Here is an 18,244-nt window from a genome sequence, read left to right on the forward strand (position 1 = left end):
CTGTCCATCCACGGTAATCGCCAAAAATGGATATGTGTGTGTGTGTGTGTGTGTGTGTATATGTATGTATTTATGTATGTGTATATGTATTTTCCAGCATAACTCTGGAATGCCTGCAGCAATTTACACCAAACTTGGTACACATATGACTTACAATCTGGAAACAAACACAATGGGGGTAACTCTCCAGACCTCTCCCCAGCTCTCCTCACTCATATCTTCAACTGTCTCTGTGCTATCTCTTCTTGGATGCCCCAGCGCTTTCTTAAACTTAACATGTCTAAGACCGAGCTGATCATCTTCCCTCCCTCCTGCATAACCTCACCTCCTACAATCTCATTATCTATTGATGGCACTACTATCTCCTCTAGCCCTCAAGTGCGCTATCTTGGAGTAATCCTTGACTCCTCCCTCTCATTCAAACCACACATTCAGCACCTCTCACAAACCTGCCGTTTTCATCTAAAAAATATTTCCAGGATCAGACCCTTTCTGACCCAGGATGCTACTAAGACTCTTATCCACTCACTGGTCATCTCCAGACTAGACTACTGTAATCTCCTCCAGACTGGCATTCCTGACAAACACCTCTCTCCACTCCAATCTATCCTCAATGCTACTGCCCGGCTCATTTTCCTCACCAAACGCACTACGTCCACCTCTCCTCTCTTACTAGACCTTCACTGGCTCCCCTTCCCTTTCAGAATCCATTTCAAGCTTCTCACACTCACCCACTCCTCTCCCACCTACATCTCTAACCTTATCTCCCTTTACACTCCCACCCATCCTCTTCGCTTTGCTAATGCCCACCGACTCTCTTGTCTACGGATTACTTCCTTGCACTCCTACCTCCAAGATTTTTCACGTGCTGCACCACTTCTCTGGAATTCCCTACCTCTCCCCGTCAGACTCCCCACCTCTCTACAAAATTTCAAACGGGGTCTCAAGACCCGCTTCACCATACCCAGCCAAATCTCATCCTAACCCTCTGTTCCATGCTGTGTACCCAATCTGTGTCACCCCTGTCTGTCTACCCCTCCCCTTTAGAATGTAAGCTCCCATGAGCAGGGCCCTCTTCCCTCATGTGCTTATCCTTTTTCTTTCTTTAATAATCTTCAACTGCACCAAATCCAGCAGTCTTCTGCCACCTGATACTTATTCCAGTGTCATCTGCTGATGCAGCTATGTTTATTTACCCTGTACTTGTCCTATATTGTCATCAACTGTAAGTTGCTGTTTTCCTGTTTGATCATTTGTTTATGTACTCTGTAATTGGGTGCTGCGGAACCCTTGTGGCGCCATATAAAATAAGAATTTTCTTACCGATAATTCTATTTCTCGTAGTCCGTAGTGGATGCTGGGGACTCCGTAAGGACCATGGGGAATAGCGGCTCCGCAGGAGACTGGGCACAAAAGTAAAGCTTTAGAACTACCTGGTGTGCACTGGCTCCTCCCCCTATGACCCTCCTCCAAGCCTCAGTTAGGATACTGTGCCCGGACGAGCGTACACAATAAGGAAGGATTTTGAATCCCGGGTAAGACTCATACCAGCCACACCAATCACACCATATAACTTGTGATCTAAACCCAGTTAACAGCATGATAACAGAGGAGCCTCTAGAAAAGATGGCTCACTACAGCAATAACCCGATTTTTTTGGTAACAATAACTATGTACCAGTATTGCAGACAATCCGCACTTGGGATGGGCGCCCAGCATCCACTACGGACTACGAGAAATAGAATTATCGGTAAGTAAATTCTTATTTTCTCTGACGTCCTAGTGGATGCTGGGGACTCCGTAAGGACCATGGGGATTATACCAAAGCTCCCAAACGGGCGGGAGAGTGCGGATGACTCTGCAGCACCAAATGAGAGAACTCCAGGTCCTCCTCAGCCAGGGTATCAAATTTGTAGAATTTTACAAACGTATTTGCTAGAGATGTGCACTTGAAATTTTTCGGGTTTTGTGTTTTGGTTTTGGGTTCGGTTCCGCGGCCGTGTTTTGGGTTCGACCGCGTTTTGGCAAAACCTCACCGATTTTTTTTTGTCGGATTCGGGTGTGTTTTGGATTCGGGTGTTTTTTTCAAAAAACACTAAAAAACAGCTTAAATCATAGAATTTGGGGGTCATTTTGATCCCAAAGTATTATTAACCTCAAAAACCATAATTTCCACTCATTTTCAGTCTATTCTGAATACCTCACACCTCACAATATTATTTTTAGTCCTAAAATTTGCACCGAGGTCGCTGGATGACTAAGCTAAGCGACCCTAGTGGCCGACACAAACACCTGGCCCATCTAGGAGTGGCACTGCAGTGTCACGCAGGATGGCCCTTCCAAAAAACACTCCCCAAACAGCACATGACGCAAAGAAAAAAAGAGGCGCAATGAGGTAGCTGTGTGAGTAAGATAAGCGACCCTAGTGGCCGACATAAACACCTGGCCCATCTAGGAGTGGCACTGCAGTGTCACGCAGGATGGCCCTTCCAAAAAACACTCCCCAAACAGCACATGACGCAAAGAAAAAAAGAGGCGCAATGAGGTAGCTGTGTGAGTAAGATAAGCGACCCTAGTGGCCGACACAAACACCTGGCCCATCTAGGAGTGGCACTGCAGTGTCACGCAGGATGGCCCTTCCAAAAAACACTCCCCAAACAGCACATGACGCAAAGAAAAAAAGAGGCGCAATGAGGTAGCTGTGTGAGTAAGATAAGCGACCCTAGTGGCCGACACAAACACCTGGCCCATCTAGGAGTGGCACTGCAGTGTCACGCAGGATGGCCCTTCCAAAAAACACTCCCCAAACAGCACATGACGCAAAGAAAAAAAGAGGCGCAATGAGGTAGCTGTGTGAGTAAGATAAGCGACCCTAGTGGCCGACACAAACACCTGGCCCATCTAGGAGTGGCACTGCAGTGTCACGCAGGATGGCCCTTCCAAAAAACACTCCCCAAACAGCACATGACGCAAAGAAGAAAAAAAGAGGCGCAATGAGGTAGCTGTGTGAGTAAGCTAAGCGACCCTAGTGGCCGACACAAACACCTGGCCCATCTAGGAGTGGTACTGCAGTGTCACGCAGGATGGCCCTTCCAAAAAACACTCCCCAAACAGCACATGACGCAAAGAAAAAAAGAGGCGCAATGAGGTAGCTGTGTGAGTAAGATAAGCGACCCTAGTGGCCGACACAAACACCTGGCCCATCTAGGAGTGGCACTGCAGTGTCACGCAGGATGGCCCTTCCAAAAAACACTCCCCAAACAGCACATGACGCAAAGAAGAAAAAAAGAGGCGCAATGAGGTAGCTGTGTGAGTAAGCTAAGCGACCCTAGTGGCCGACACAAACACCTGGCCCATCTAGGAGTGGCACTGCAGTGTCACGCAGGATGGCCCTTCCAAAAAACACTCCCCAAACAGCACATGACGCAAAGAAAAAAAGAGGCGCAATGAGGTAGCTGTGTGAGTAAGCTAAGCGACCCTAGTGGCCGACACAAACACCTGGCCCATCTAGGAGTGGCACTGCAGTGTCACGCAGGATGGCCCTTCCAAAAAACACTCCCCAAACAGCACATGACGCAAAGAAAAAAAGAGGCGCAATGAGGTAGCTGTGTGAGTAAGCTAAGCGACCCTAGTGGCCGACACAAACACCTGGCCCATCTAGGAGTGGCACTGCAGTGTCACGCAGGATGGCCCTTCCAAAAAACACTCCCCAAACAGCACATGACGCAAATAAAAATGAAAGAAAAAAGAGGTGCAAGATGGAATTGTCCTTGGGCCCTCCCACCCACCCTTATGTTGTATAAACAGGACATGCACACTTTAACCAACCCATCATTTCAGTGACAGGGTCTGCCACACGACTGTGACTGAAATGACGGGTTGGTTTGGACCCCCACCGAAAAAGAAGCAATTAATCTCTCCTTGCACAAACTGGCTCTACAGAGGCAAGATGTCCACCTCATCATCATCCTCCGATATATCACCGTGTACATCCCGCTCCTCACAGATTATCAATTCGTCCCCACTGGAATCCACCATCTCAGCTCCCTGTGTACTACTTTGTGGAGGCAATTGCTGCTGGTCAATGTCTCCACGGAGGAATTGATTATAATTCATTTTAATGAACATCATCTTCTCCACATTTTCTGGAAGTAACCTCGTACGCCGATTGCTGACAAGGTGAGCGGCGGCACTAAACACTCTTTCGGAGTACACACTTGTGGGAGGGCAACTTAGGTAGAATAAAGCCAGTTTGTGCAAGGGCCTCCAAATTGCCTCTTTTTCCTGCCAGTATAAGTACGGACTGTCTGACGTGCCTACTTGGATGCGGTCACTCATATAATCCTCCACCATTCTTTCAATGGGGAGAGAATCATATGCAGTGACAGTAGACGACATGTCCGTAATCGTTGTCAGGTCCTTCAGTCCGGACCAGATGTCAGCATCAGCAGTCGCTCCAGACTGCCCTGCATCACCGCCAGCGGGTGGGCTCGGAATTCTGAGCCTTTTCCTCGCACCCCCAGTTGCGGGAGAATGTGAAGGAGGAGCTGTTGACAGGTCGCGTTCCGCTTGACTTGACAATTTTGTCACCAGCAGGTCTTTGAACCCCAGCAGACTTGTGTCTGCCGGAAAGAGAGATCCAAGGTAGGTTTTAAATCTAGGATCGAGCACGGTGGCCAAAATGTAGTGCTCTGATTTCAACAGATTGACCACCCGTGAATCCTTGTTAAGCGAATTAAGGGCTCCATCCACAAGTCCCACATGCCTAGCGGAATCGCTCCCTTTTAGCTCCTCCTTCAATGCCTCCAGCTTCTTCTGCAAAAGCCTGATGAGGGGAATGACCTGACTCAGGCTGGCAGTGTCTGAACTGACTTCACGTGTGGCAAGTTCAAAAGGTTGCAGAACCTTGCACAACGTTGAAATCATTCTCCACTGCGCTTGAGACAGGTACATTCCACCTCCTATATCGTGCTCAATTGTATAGGCTTGAATGGCCTTTTGCTGCTCCTCCAACCTCTGAAGCATATATAGGGTTGAATTCCACCTCGTTACCACTTCTTGCTTCAGATGATGGCAGGGCAGGTTCAGGCGTTTTTGGTGGTGCTCCAGTCTTCTGTACGTGGTGCCTGTCCTCCGAAAGTGTCCCGCAATTCTTCTGGCTACCGACAGCATCTCTTGCACGCCCCTGTCGTTTTTTAAAAAATTCTGCACCACCAAATTCAAGGTATGTGCAAAACATGGGACGTGCTGGAATTTGCCCATATTTAATGCACACACAATATTGCTGGCGTTGTCCGATGCCACAAATCCACAGGAGAGTCCAATTGGGGTAAGCCATTCCGCGATGATCTTCCTCAGTTGCCGTAAGAGGTTTTCAGCTGTGTGCGTATTCTGGAAACCGGTGATACAAAGCGTAGCCTGCCTAGGAAAGAGTTGGCGTTTGCGAGATGCTGCTACTGGTGCCGCCGCTGCTGTTCTTGCGGCGGGAGTCCATACATCTACCCAGTGGGCTGTCACAGTCATATAGTCCTGACCCTGCCCTGCTCCACTTGTCCACATGTCCGTGGTTAAGTGGACATTGGGTACAACTGCATTTTTTAGGACACTGGTGAGTCTTTTTCTGACGTCCGTGTACATTCTCGGTATCGCCTGCCTAGAGAAGTGGAACCTAGATGGTATTTGGTAACGGGGGCACACTACCTCAAGAAATTGTCTAGTTCCCTGTGAACTAACGGCGGATACCGGACGCACGTCTAACACCAACATAGTTGTCAAGGCCTCAGTTATCCGCTTTGCAACAGGATGACTGCTGTGATATTTCATCTTCCTCGCAAAGGACTGTTGGACAGTCAATTGCTTGGTGGAAGTAGTAAAAGTGGGCTTACGACTTCCCCTCTGGGATGACCATCGACTCCCAGCAGCAACAACAGCAGCGCCAGCAGCAGTAGGCGTTACACGCAAGGATGCATCGGAGGAATCCCAGGCAGGAGAGGACTCGTCAGAATTGCCAGTGACATGGCCTGCAGGACTATTGGCATTCCTGGGGAAGGAGGAAATTGACACTGAGGGAGTTGGTGGGGTGGTTTGCGTGAGCTTGGTTACAAGAGGAAGGGATTTACTGGTCAGTGGACTGCTTCCGCTGTCGCCCAAAGTTTTTGAACTGGTCACTGACTTATTATGAATGCGCTGCAGGTGACGTATAAGGGAGGATGTTCCGAGGTGGTTAACGTCCTTACCCCTACTTATTACAGCTTGACAAAGGCAACACACGGCTTGACAAATGTTGTCCGCATTTCTGTTGAAATACTTCCACACCGAAGAGCTGATTTTTTTGGTATTTTCACCAGGCATGTCAACGGCCCTATTCCTCCCACGGACAACAGGTGTCTCCCCGGGTGCCTGACTTAAACAAACCACCTCACCATCAGAATCCTCCTGGTCAATTTCCTCCCCAGCGCCAGCAACACCCATATCCTCCTCATCCTGGTGTACTTCAACACTGACATCTTCAATCTGACTATCAGGAACTGGACTGCGGGTGCTCCTTCCAGCACTTGCAGGGGGCGTGCAAATGGTGGAAGGCGCATGCTCTTCACGTCCAGTGTTGGGAAGGTCAGGCATCGCAAACGACACAATTGGACTCTCCTTGTGGATTTGGGATTTCGAAGAACGCACAGTTCTTTGCGGTGCTTTTGCCAGCTTGAGTCTTTTCATTTTTCTAGCGAGAGGCTGAGTGCTTCCATCCTCATGTGAAGCTGAACCACTAGCCATGAACATAGGCCAGGGCCTCAGCCGTTCCTTGCCACTCCGTGTGGTAAATGGCATATTGGCAAGTTTACGCTTCTCCTCCGACAATTTTATTTTAGGTTTTGGAGTCCTTTTTTTACTGATATTTGGTGTTTTGGATTTTACATGCTCTGTACTATGACATTGGGCATCGGCCTTGGCAGACGACGTTGCTGGCATTTCATCGTCTCGGCCATGACTAGTGGCAGCAGCTTCAGCACGAGGTGGAAGTGGATCTTGATCTTTCCCTAATTTTGGAACCTCAACATTTTTGTTCTCCATATTTTAATAGGCACAACTAAAAGGCACCTCAGGTAAACAATGGAGATGGATGGATACTAGTATACTTATGGATGGACCAGCGACTGCCGACACAGAGGTAGCTACAGCCGTGGACTACCGTACTGTGTCTGCTGCTAATATAGACTGGATGATAATGAGATGAAATTAATATATATATATATATATATATATATATAATATCACTAGTACTGCAGCCGGACAGGTATATATATTTATTATGTAATGACTGATGACGGACCTGCTGGACACTGTCAGCTCAGCAGCACCGCAGACTGCTACAGTAAGCTACTATAGTAGTATGTATCAAGAAGAAAGAAAAAGAAAAAAACACGGGTAGGTGGTATACAATTATGGATGGACCAGCGACTGCCGACACAGAGGTAGCTACAGCCGTGGACTACCGTACTGTGTCTGCTGCTAATATAGACTGGATGATAATGAGATGAAATTAATATATATATATATATATATATATATATATATATATATATATATATATATATAATATCACTAGTACTGCAGCCGGACAGGTATATATATTTATTATGTAATGACTGATGACGGACCTGCTGGACACTGTCAGCTCAGCAGCACCGCAGACTGCTACAGTAAGCTACTATAGTAGTATGTATCAAGAAGAAAGAAAAAAAAAAAAAAAAAAAAACACGGGTAGGTGGTATACAATTATATATATATTATATATATATATATATATATATATATATATTAAACTGGTGGTGATTAATTAAACTGGTGGTCAGGTCACTGGTCACACTATCAGCAACTTGCAAGTAGTACTCCTAAGCAGACAATCACAATATATACTGGTGGTCAGTGTGGTCACAATGGCAGTGTGGCACTCTGGCAGCAAAAGTGTGCACTGTACGTTAAAATATGTACTCCTGCTCTCAGACTCTAACTGCTCCCCACTGTCTCCCCCACAAGTCAGATATACAGTCACACTATCACTTCAGCAAGTAGTAGTACTCCTCCTAATGCTCCCCAAAATTACTAAAGTAAATACTGTGTCTCTCTCTACTCTAGTCTCACTCTCTTCTCTATAAACGGAGAGGACGCCAGCCACGTCCTCTCCCTATCAATCTCAATGCACGTGTGAAAATGGCGGCGACGCGCGGCTCCTTATATAGAATCCGAGTCTCGCGATAGAATCCGAGCCTCGCGAGAATCCGACAGCGGGATGATGACGTTCGGGCGCGCTCGGGTTAACCGAGCAAGGCGGGAAGATCCGAGTCGCTCGGACCCGTGTAAAAAAACATGAAGTTCGGGTGGGTTCGGATTCCGAGGAACCGAACCCGCTCATCTCTAGTATTTGCTCCTGACCAAGTAGCTGCTCGGCAAAGTTGTAAAGCCGAGACCCCTCGGGCAGCCGCCCAAGATGAGCCCACCTTCCTTGTGGAATGGGCTTTTACAGATTTGGTCTGTGGCAGGCCTGCCACAGAATGTGCAAGCTGAATTGTACTACAAATCCAACGAGCAATAGTCTGCTTAGAAGCAGGAGCACCCAGCTTGTTGGGTGCATACAGAATAAACGAGTCAGATTTTCTGACTCCAGCCGTCCTGGAAACCTATATTTCCAGGGCCCTGACAACGTCCAGCAACTTGGAGTCCTCCAAGTCCCTAGTAGCCGCAGGCACCACAATAGGTTGATTCAGGTGAAATGCTGAAAACCACCTTAGGGAGAAACTGAGGACAAGTCCTCAATTCCGCCCTGTCCGAATGGAAAATCAGATGAGGGCTTTTACAGGATAAAGCCGCCAATTCTGACACGCACCTGGCCCAGGCCAGGGCCAACAGCATGACCACTTTCCATGTGAGATATTTTAACTCCACATATTTAAGTGGTTCAAACCAATGTGACTTTTGGAACCCAAAAACTACATTTAGATCCCAAGGTGCCCCTGGAGGCACAAAAGGAGGCTGTATATACAGTACCCCTTTCACAAACGTCTGAACTAGTTCTTTTTTGGAAGAAAATTGACAGGGCCGAAATTTGAACCTTAATGGACCCCCATTTCAGGCCCATAGACACTCCTGTTTGCAGGAAATGTAGGAATCGACCTAGTTGAAAATTCCTCCGTCGGGGCCTTACTGGCCTCGCACCACGCAACATATTTTCGCCAAATGCGGTGATAATGTTTTGCGGTTATATCTTTCCTGGCTTTGATCAGGATAGGAATGACTTCATCCGGAATGCCTTTCTCCTTCAGGATCCGGCATTCAACCGCCATGCCGTCAAACGCAGTCGCGGTAAGTCTTGGAACAGACAGGGTCCTTGCTGGAGCAGGTCCCTTCTTAGAGGTAGAGGCCACGGATCCTTCCGTGAGCATCTCTTGAAGTTCCGGTTACCAAGTCCTTCTTGGCCAATCCGGAGCCCGAATATAGTGCTTACTCCTCTCCATCTTATAATTCTCAGTACCTTGGGTATGAGAGGCAGAGGAGGGAACACATACACTGACTGGTACACCCACTGTGTTACCAGAGCGTCTACAGCTATTGCCGGAGGGTCCCTTGACCCGGCGCAATACTTGTCGAGTTTTATAAACATGTGGAAGACTTCTGGGTGAAGTCCCCACTTGCTGACAGTGCTATCACATGATTTTCCGCCCAGCGAAGAATCCTTGCAGCTTCTGCCATTGCCCTCCTGCTTCTTGTGTCACCCTGTCTGTTTACGTGGGTGACTGCCGTGATGTTGTCCGAATGGATCAACTCCGGGTGACCTTGAAGCAGAGGTCTTGCTGAGCTTAGAGCATTGTAAATGGCCCTTAGCTTCAGGATATTTATGTGAAGTGATGTCTCCAGGCTTGACCATAAGCTCTGGAAATTCCTTCCCTGTGTGACTGCTCTCCAGCCTCGCAGGCTGGCATCCGTGGTCACCAGGACCCAGTCCTGAATGTCGAATCTGCGGCCCTCTAGAAGATGAGCACTCTGCAACCACCACAGGAGAGACACCCTTGTGCTTGGTGACAGGGTTATCCGCTGATGCATCTGAAGATGCGACCCGGACCATTTGTCCAGCAGGTCCCACTGGAAAGTTCTTGCGTGGAATCTGCCGAATGGGATTGCTTCGTAGGAAGCCACCATTTTTCCCAGAACCCTTTCATTGATGTACGGAGACTTGGCTCGGTTATAGGAGGTTCCCGACTAGCTCGGATAACTCCCTGACTTTCTCCTCCGGGAGAAACACCTTTTTCTGGACTGTGTCCAGGATCATCCCTAGGAACAGACGACGAGTCGTCGGAATCAGCTGCGATTTTGGAATATTGAGAATCCAATCGTGCTGCCGCAACACTACCTGAGATAGTGCTACACCGACCTCCAACTGTTCCCTGGATCTTACCCTTATCAGGGAATCGTCCAAGTAAGGGATAACTAAAATTCCCTTCCTTCGAAGGAGTATCATCATTTCGGCCATTACCTTGGTAAAGACCCGGGGTGCCGTGGACCATCCATACGGCAGCGTCTGAAACTGATAGTGACAGTTCTGTACCATAACCCTGAGGTACACTTGGTGAGAAGGGTAAATTGGGACATGAAGGTAAGCATCCTTGATGTCCCGAGACATCATGTAGTCCCCTTCTTCCAGGTTCGCAATCACTGCTCTGAGTGACTCAATCTTGAATTTGAACCTCCGTATGTAAGTGTTCAAGATTTTAGATTTAGAATCGGTCTCACCGAGCCGTCCGGCTTCGGTACCACAACAGTGTGGAATAATACCCCGTTCCCTGTTGCAGGAGGGGTACCTTGATTATCACCTGCTGGGAATACAGCTTGTGAATGGCTTCCAAAACTGCCTCCCTGTCAGAAGGAGACATCGGTAAAGCCGACTTTAGGAAACGGCGAGGGGGAGACGTCTCGAATTCCAATTTGTACCCCTGAGATATCACCTGAAGGATCCAGGGGTCTACTTGCGAGTGAGCCCACTGCGCGCTGAAATTCATTGAGACGGGCCCCCACCGTGCCTGATTCTGCTTGTAAAGCCCCAGCGTCATACTGAGGGCTTGGCAGAGGCGGGAGAGGGCTTCTGTTCCTGGGAACTGGCTGATTTCTGCAGCCTTTTTCCTCTCCCTCTGTCACGGGGCAGAAATGAGGAACCTTTTGCCCGCTTGCCCACAAAAAGACTGCGCCTGATAATACGGCGTCTTCTTATGTTGAGAGACGACCTGGGGTACAAACGTGGATTTCCCAGCTGTTGCCGTGGCCACCAGGTCTGAAAGACCGACCCCAAATAACTCCTCCCCTTAATAAGTCAATACTTCCAAATGCCGTTTGGAATCCGCATCACCTGACCACTGTCGTGTCCATAACCCTCTACTGGCAGAAATGGACAACGCACTTAGACTTGATGCCAGTCGGCAAATATTCCGCTGTGCATCACGCATATATAGAAATGCATCTTTTAAATGCTCTATAGGCAATAATATACTGTCCCTATCTAGGGTATCAATATTTTTTGTCAGGGAATCCGACCACGCCAACCCAGCACTGCACATCCAGGCTGAGGCGATTGCTGGTCGCAGTATAACACCAGTATGTGTGTAAATACATTTTAGGATACCCTCCTGCTTTCTATCAGCAGGATCCTTAAGGGCGGCCATCTCAGGAGAGGGTAGAGCCCTTGTTCTTACAAGCGTGTGAGCGCTTTATCCACCCTAGGGGGTGTTTCCCAACGCACCCTAACCTCTGGCGGGAAAGGATATAATGCCAATAACATTTTAGCAATTATCAGTTGTTATCGGGGGAAACCCACGCATCATCACACACCTCATTTAATTTCTCAGATTCAGGAAAACTACAGGTAGTTTTTCCTCACCGAACATAATACCCCTTTTTGGTGGTACTCGTATTATCAGAAATGTGTAAAACATTTTTCATTGCCTCAATCATGTAACGTGTGGCCCTACTGGAAGTCACATTTGTCTCTTCACCGTCGACACTGGAGTCAGTATCCGTGTCGGCGTCTATATCTGCCATCTGAGGTAACGGGCGCTTTAGAGCCCCTGACGGCCTATGAGACGTCTGGACAGGCACAAGCTGAGTAGCCGGCTGTCTCATGTCAACCACTGTCTTTTATACAGAGCTGACACTGTCACGTAATTCCTTCCAACAGTTCATCCACTCAGGTGTCGACCCCCTAGGGGGTGACATCACTATTACAGGCAATCTGCTCCGTCTCCACATTTTTTCTCCTCATACATGTCGACACAAACGTACCGACACACAGCACACACACAGGGAATGCTCTGATAGAGGACAGGACCCCACTAGCCCTTTGGGGAGACAGAGGGAGAGTTTGCCAGCACACACCAGAGCGCTATATATATACACAGGGATAACCTTATATAAGTGTTCTTCCCCTTATAGCTGCTGTATTTTTAATACTGCGCGTAATTAGTGCCCCCCTCTCTTTTTTAACCCTTTCTGTAGTGTAGTGACTGCAGGGGAGAGCCAGGGAGCTTCCCTCCAACGGAGCTGTGAGGGAAAATGGCGCCAGTGTGCTGAGGAGATAGGCTCCGCCCCCTTCTCGGCTGCCTTATCTCCCGTTTTTCTGTGTATTCTGGCAGGGGTTAAATTCATCCATATAGCCCAGGAGCTATATGTGATGCATTTTTTGCCATCCAAGGTGTTTTTATTGCGTCTCAGGGCGCCCCCCCCCCCCCCCCAGTGCCCTGCACCCTCAGTGACCGGAGTGTGAAGTGTGCTGAGAGCAATGGCGCACAGCTGCAGTGCTGTGCGCTACCTTGTTGAAGACAGGACGTCTTCTGCCGCCGATTTTCCGGACCTCTTCTGTCTTCTGGCTCTGTAAGGGGGCCGGCGGCGCGGCTCTGGGACCTATCCATGGCTGGGCCTGTGATCGGTCCCTCTGGAGCTAATGTCCAGTAGCCTAAGAAGCCCAATCCACTCTGCACGCAGGTGAGTTCGCTTCTTCTCCCCTTAGTCCCTCGATGCAGTGAGCCTGTTGCCAGCAGGTCTCACTGAACATAAAAAACCTAAAACTAAACTTTTCACTAAGCAGCTCAGGAGAGCCACCTAGTGTGCACCCTTCTCGTTCGGGCACAAAAATCTAACTGAGGCTTGGAGGAGGGTCATAGGGGGAGGAGCCAGTGCACACCAGGTAGTTCTAAAGCTTTACTTTTGTGCCCAGTCTCCTGCGGAGCCGCTATTCCCCATGGTCCTTACGGAGTCCCCAGCATCCACTAGGACGTCAGAGAAATAAAGGATAATAATAATAATAATAATAATAATAATAATAATAATAAAAAATAACACACCCCTAGCACACCTAGGGGGGGCAGCGGCACAGAGTATACCAGGAGACAGGATAACTCCAGAATGGCTGGAGCAATGTACACAAAAATTGGTACACATATGACTTACAATATGGGAACAAACACTGTGGGGGTAAAACACCCCTGCACCCCTATCACCCATAGGGGTGGGACAGCAGCACAAAGTATATAAGGAGACAGCATAACTCCCGAATGCCTGGACCAATTTTCACCAAACTTGGTACACATATTAATTACAATCTGGGAACAAACACTGTGGGGGTAAGACACCCCTAGCACACCTAGGGGTGAGGCAGCAGCACATAGTATTTCAGCAGACAGCATAGCTCTGGAATGCGTGGAGCAATTTACACCAAACTTGGTACACATATGACTAACAATCTGGGAACAAACACTGTGGGGGTAACACACCCTAGCACCCCTAGGGGTGGCCCAGCAGCACAGACTATATCAGGACATGCATGATATGTCAGTGATGACAGGGCTGCATGTGACAGTGGTAGTAACATACCTCCCAACTTTGGCTGCCTTGAAAGAGGGACACACGCGCGGCGAATCCGTGCGCGCTCCCGAAAAGGGGGCGTGGTCTATGCAAAGGGGGCGTGGCTTCGCAGGAAGACCCGCGTTCGCGAGCCACGCCCCCGATTTCATCACTGAGGGGGCATGCCCAGCGCTCCGTGAGCCGCTGGCATGCCCCCTCTCCCTCTGTCTACAATGAATAGACGCTGTGCGCATGCGCACAGCGTCTATTCACCGCTGCTCTGCTAAGCAGGGCAGCGAGAGACTGAGCCTCCCAACTGCCCCCCCCCCCACCGCGGGACACTGCGGCCCGCGGGTGGGACAGCGGGACAGATCCCAAAAAACGGGACTGTCCCGCGAAAATCGGGACAGTTGGGAGGTATGGTAGTAACATGATGTGAGGAGGGGAATGGAGGTAGCAGGAAGCCACACACTGACAGTTATATAGTGGGAGGAGCAGGGTCCCCATCAGCACACAGTATATTAGGAGATGCATAATATGTCAGGCAGGACAGGGCTGCATGTGACAGGGGCAGTGACATGATGTGATGCCGGGAATGGAGGCAGCATGAGCCCACACACTGAGAGTTATGTAGTGGAAGTAGCAGGCTCCCCCAGCAGCACAGAGTATATCAGGAGATGCATAATGTACTGCGTTATATAAGAAATTGTAAATAATTCGATAATTTCAACAGGGCACTGACATGATGTGAGGAGGGGAATGGAGGCAGCAGGAAGCCACAGACTGAAAGTTGTATAGTGGGAACAGCAGGGTCCCTTGGGGGACCAAAAAGGGGTCCGGCCACTACACAAAGTGGGTCAGGGAAGCAAAATATGCCTATATACTAGATCTCCAACCAACATAAATTAACGAACTATAATTCCAATTTACCATCCTCATCCCATAGCGAAGCATGGATTTTCAGCTTTTATATATATATATATATATATATATATATATATATATATATATATATATATATATATATATATATATATACTAGGTGCTTCATCGCGCCCTACGGGCGCTCTTCACACCGTCGCAAGGGGCTACGCCCCCTTAACCCTTGCATGCCTTTCTGGGGTTTAATATTTGTATTATATGGAGTATTACCTGCATTCCTTTGTTAGTGGTTAAATATTGCACAATGAAAGGGCGTGCGATGGTGAAGGAGGCGCAGCCCCTTGCGACGGCGTGAACAGCACCTGCAGGGCACGATGTACAGAATGTAGCGGGTGCGGGGGGGACTGCGGATGGTGTCTGTAGATGCTGCGGGTGGAGGGGGGGCAGAAGTGGGGGTGGGGCCCGAATGGGGAAGGTTCGGGAGGTGCTGCGGGTGGGGTAGGGGCAGAAGAGTGGGGGATGCAGATGGGGGAGGGGTCCGGAGGCACTGCAGGTGGGGGAGGGGCAGGGGTGCCACGGGTGGGAGAGGGGCAGGTGTGGGGATGTTGTGGATGGGTGAAGGGTTCCGGAGGTGCTGTGGGATAGGAAGGGACGGGAGTGCCGGGGGTGGGGTAGGGGACCGCAGGCACCATGGGTAGGGTAGGGGCAGGTACGGGTGGTGCGGCGGATGGGAAAGGAGGTCCGGAGGTGCTGCAGGTGGTGGAGGGGCAGGTGCGGGGGTGCCGTTGGTGGGGGAGGGGGGGACCGCGGATGGAGGAGGGTGTCTGCAGATGCTGCGGGTGGAGGGGGGCAGGTGTGGGGGGAGACATATAAGGGGGATGAATGGTGGAGGGGGCCTGGAGGTGCTGTGGGTGGTGAAGGGGCGGAGGAGTGGGAGCTGCGGGTGGTGTAGGGGGTCTGGAGGCACAGCATGTGGGGGAGGGGTGGAGTGCCGCATGTGGTGGAGGGGAAGGTGCGGAGGTGTTGTGCATTGGGGAGAGGTCTGGAGGCGCTGCGGGTACTGTACATGCCATAAAGGGTAGTTGGAGGGTATGCAGTAACAGGGTCAGAACAGGGTTGACGGGGCCAGGACAGGGGTGACAAGGTCAGAACAGGGGTGACGGTGCCAGGACAGGGGTGACGGTGCCAGGACAGGGGTGACGGTGCCAGGACAGAAATGACATGGACGGGATAGGGGTGACAGGGCCAGGGTAGGGGCGGCAGGACCAGGACAGGGGTGACGGGGCCAGTATAGGGTTGACAGGGCAAGCAATGGGGTGACAGGGCCAGCATAAGGGTGACAGGGCCAGGATAAGGGTGAAAGGGCCAGGATAAGGGTGGCAGGGCAAGGCCAGGGGTGACAGGGACATGACAGAACACAGGGCACGGGAGAGATTGGTATTAGGGACAAAACAGTGGTGACAGACAGATGTGTCTTACCGGAGTCACTGCTGCTGGCTGCTGCTGTTCCACTCCAACCTGTTGGGATCTGCTGCTGCTGGAGACTTGGCATGGCTGACTCTCTCAGGCTGGAGTCCTGCTTCCTCTGCCCGTCCGCATCTCTCCCCCCCTCCTCAGTCACACACCGCAGACCTCGCGCAGCTGCCGGGCACTGTGGTAAGGTGAGACTGGAAATGACTGGTTAGCCCCCAGGAGATGCTGCGGCTGGAGGGAGGAGGGGGTCATAGCATGCACGTGGCGCGGACCTCGCGGCTGCCGGGCACTGTGGTAAGGGGAGACTGGGAGTGACTGGTTAGCTCCCAGGAGACGCTGCGACTGGAGGGAGAAGTGGGTCGGAGCCTGCAAGCAGCTCGGATTTCTGCAGCGCTACCCGCCAGCTAAAGTGTGTGAATGAGCTGGGCGCACCTCACTGCGGGTGGCAGCGCTGCAGCTAGCGGTAGGGTTGCCGGGGCTGGAGATAACAGAGGCAGTACGGAACCTGCACAGCGGCAGGTGCCCGACAAAACTGCAGCTAAGAAGCGTGGAGTGTGCCAGAAAGTGATGCTCCTCTGCGCCAGAGAGACCCTGCTGAGTATGCCGATGTGGGGGGTCAAGCACACAGTGAGCCGGTGCCCGTCTGTCTGTATGACATACCTCTCACACACCCCCATACCTCCCAAATGTCCCGATTTTCGCGGGACAGTCCCATTTTTTGGGGTCTGTCCCGCTGTCCCACCCGCGGGTCGCAGTGTCCCGCGGTGGGGGGGGGGGGTTGGAAAGCTCCTGTACTCGCTGTTCTGCTTAGCAGAGCAGCGGTGAATAGTGGAGACAGAGGGAGAGGGGGCATCAGGGGGTACGGATTAAGGGGGGGTTCCAGCAGCAGAGCCGGATTAAGGTGGGAGGGGGGCAGGGGGTACATACCGTTGGCCACACAGTTTTAGGGGCCCCCTCGGCTGGAGTAGCTCTGTCCCAGCTCAGAAGCTCCCCCCCCCCATACTGCCAGCAACAACGGCAGCATTGTGCTACAGTCAGCACACGCTGCTGCGTGTTGGCAGGTCTGTGGTGTTACAGGGAGGCTGCCTGTGCGGGTGTGTAGGGGGGAGCGACCACCTCCTCTGTATTTAGCCGTAGCTAAGGGGCCAAAATTCCATAAAAATAAAATAAAATAAAAAAAATATCGGAATTTGCATAAGGGGGCGTGGCCGCGCGTCCGCGATTAGGCCACGCCCCAACCCCACAGCAAGCACAGCAATGAGATAGGGCTCCCCTGTCTCAAGTGCCCTGGGCCCCCCGGACTCATAATCAGCCCCTGGGGGCATGCCAGCAAGCTCACAGAGTGCTGGGCATGCCCCCTCACTGACGAAAACGGGAGCCCTCCCGTGAAGCCACGCCCCCTTTTCGCCGAGTGTGTCCCTCCTTCTGCCTGAAGAAAGCTCCTGCAGAAAGCTGGGAGGTATGCACCCCTGCCTGTTCCATGCCCATACTATCTACTTCTGCTCCTAGTCTCCTGTAGATTTGGCCAGATCTGTGACTCATTTGACTAACTCCGCCCAGTGTTGTGACTCCGCCCAGCATTAGCAAACAAATCACAAAGTCACAGATCTGGGCTATTGGGCTACGCCCCCTTAACCCTTGCATGCCTTTCTGGGGTTTAATATTTGTATTATATGGAGTATTACCTGCATTCCTTTGTTAGTGGTTAAATATTGCACAATGAAAGGGCGTGCGATGGTGAAGGAGGCGCAGCCCCTTGCGACGGCGTGAACAGCACCTGCAGGGCACGATGTACAGAATGTAGCGGGTGCGGGGGGGACTGCGGATGGTGTCTGTAGATGCTGCGGGTGGAGGGGGGGCAGAAGTGGGGGTGGGGCCCGAATGGGGAAGGTTCGGGAGGTGCTGCGGGTGGGGGAGGGGCAGAAGAGTGGGGGATGCAGATGGGGGAGGGGTCCGGAGGCACTGCAGGTGGGGGAGGGGCAGGGGTGCCACGGGTGGGAGAGGGGCAGGT

Source organism: Pseudophryne corroboree, chromosome 7, assembly GCF_028390025.1.
Source record: "Pseudophryne corroboree isolate aPseCor3 chromosome 7, aPseCor3.hap2, whole genome shotgun sequence".
Lineage (NCBI taxonomy): Eukaryota > Metazoa > Chordata > Amphibia > Anura > Myobatrachidae > Pseudophryne > Pseudophryne corroboree.